The sequence below is a fragment of the Callospermophilus lateralis genome, unplaced genomic scaffold, assembly GCF_048772815.1.
Source record: "Callospermophilus lateralis isolate mCalLat2 unplaced genomic scaffold, mCalLat2.hap1 Scaffold_1255, whole genome shotgun sequence".
Taxonomy (NCBI): Eukaryota; Metazoa; Chordata; class Mammalia; order Rodentia; family Sciuridae; genus Callospermophilus; species Callospermophilus lateralis.
Window position 1 is genome coordinate 204,226 of NW_027512437.1, and position 2,723 is coordinate 206,948.

Sequence of the window (2,723 nt, forward strand, 5' to 3'; positions counted from 1 at the left end):
GATGCTCTCCTTCCTCCATTGCATGCTTTTTTCCCCTTTATCAAATATAAGATAGTTATAATTTTGTGGATTTGTCTCTGTGTCCTGTAATCTGGCTGTTGGTCCACCCGCCCGATTTGAAACCAGTACCATGCTGTTTTTGTTACTATTGCTCTGTAGTACACTTTGGAATCTTGTATCACTATACCTCCTGATTCGCACTTCCTGCTTAGAATTGCTTTTGCTATTCTGGGTCTTTTGTTTTTCCATATGAATTTCATGATTACTTTATCTGTTTCTACAAGAAATGCCATTGGGAGTTTGATTGTCATTGTTTTAAACCTATAGAGAACTATTGGGTAATATCGCCATTTTGATGATGTTAGTTCTTCCTTTCCATGAACAGGGTATATTTTTCCACCTTCTAAGGTCTTCTTCTATTTCTCTCTTTTGGGTTCTGTAGTTTTCATCGTATAAATCTTTCACCTCTTTTGTTACGTTGATTCTCAAGTATTTTATTTTATTTTATTTTTTGAAAAAATTGTGAATGGGGTGGTTGTCCTCATTTCCATTTCAGAAGATTTGTCACTGATATAAAGGAATGCCTTTTATTAATGCGTGTTGATTTTATATTCTGCCATTTTGCTCAATTCACTTATTAGCTCTAGTAGTTTCTTTGTACAACCTTTTTGGTCTGTTAGATATGTTATCATATCATCCGCATATGGTGATAATTTAAGTTCTTCTCTTTCTATTTTTGTGCCGTTAATTTCTTTTGTCTGTCTAATTTCTCTGGTTAGTATTTCAAGGACTAAATTGAATAGAAGTGTTGAAAGAGGGCATCCCTGTCATGTTCCAAATTTAGAGGGAATGCCTTCAATTTTTCTCCATTCAGAATGATGCTAGCCTGAGGCTTAGCATATACAGCTTTTACAATGTTGATGTAACTTCCTGTTATCCCTAGTTTTTCTAGTGTTTTGAACATAAAGGGATGCTGAACTTTGTTGAATGCTTTTTCTGCATCTATAGATATGATCATGTTGTTCTAATGGTTAAATCTATTGATGTGGTGAATAACATTTATTGATTTCTATATATTGAACCAGCTTTGCATCCCGGGGATCAATTCTACTTGATTATGGTGCACAATTTTTTTGATATGCTTTTGTATTTGATTCGCCAGAAATTTATTGAGGATTTTTGCATGTAAGTTCATTAGAGATATTGATCTGTAGATTTCTTTCTTTGATGTGTCTTTGTCTGGTTTTGGGATCAGGGTGATGTTGGCCTCATAAAATGAATTTGGAAGAGCTCCTTCTTTTTCTATTTCTTGAAATAACTTGAAAAGTATTGGTATTATTTTTTTTTTTTGAAGGTTTTATAAACCTCTGCTGTATATCCATCTGATCCAGGGCTTTTCTTGGTTGGTAGTCTTGTGATGGCTTCTTCAATTTACTCCTTTGTTATTAGTCTTTATATTGTTTGTATCTTCCTGATTCAATCTGGGCAAATCATATAACTTTTGAAATTTATCAGTAACTTCGCTATCTTCTATTTTATTGGAATACAGGGTTTCAAAATAATTTCTAATTATCTTCTGTATTTTCTTCGTGTCTGTTGTGACATTGCCTTTTTCATCTCGTATGTTAGTAATTTGAGCTCTCTCTCTTCTTCTCTTCATTAGAATGGCTAAGGGTCTGTCAATCATATTTATTTTTTTAAAGAACCAACTTTTTGTTTTATCAATTTTTAATGTTTTTTTTTTGTTTGTTTGTTTCAATTTGGTTGACTTCCGCTCCAATTTTAATTATTTCTTGCCTTCTACTATATTTGCTGTTGTTTTGCTCTTCCTTTTCTAGGGCTTTGAGATGAAGTTTGAGCTCATTTATTTGTTAGTTTTTTCATTTTTTGAGAAATGACCTCCAGGAAATGAATTTCCCTCTTAAAACTGCTTTCATTGTGTCCCATAGATGTCAATATGTTGTGTCTATATTTCCATTCATCTCCAAGAATTTTTTGATTTCCTCCTTTATGTCTTTTGTAACCCATTTATCATTCAGTAACCTATTGTTCATTTTCCATGAGGTGTATGGTTTTTCCTTCCTTCTTTTATCATTGATTTCCAGTTTCATTCCACTGTAATCAGATAAGATGCATGGTATTATCTCCGCACCTTTATATTTTCTAAATGTTGTCCTATGGCATAATATATGGTCTATCTTTGAGAAGGATTCTTGTGCTGCTGAGAAGAACGTGTAACCACTTGATGATGGTTGATATATTCTGTATATGTTGGTTAAGTCTATGTTATTGATTGGGTTATTTAGTTCTATAGTTTCTATTCAGCTTTTGTCTGGAGGATCTGTCCAATGGAGAGAGCCTTGTGTTTAAGTCACCCATAATTATTCTGTTGTGGTCTATTTGACTATTGAACTTGAGGAGAGTTTGATTTATGAATGTTACAGCACCATTGTTTGATGCATACATATTGATAATTGTTATGTCTTGTATGTGGGTGGTTCCTTATAATAGTATGTATTTTCCTTCTTTACCCTTTTTGATTAACTTAGATTTGAATTTGATTTTATTCGATTTGACTATGGCCACTCCTGCTTGCTTCGGGGCACCATGTGAGTGGTATGATTTTTCCCAACCTTTCACCTTCAGTCTGTGTATGTCTTTTCCTATCAGATGAGTCTCCTGAAGGCAGCGTATTTTTGGATTTGTTTTTTTTTCATCCAGGT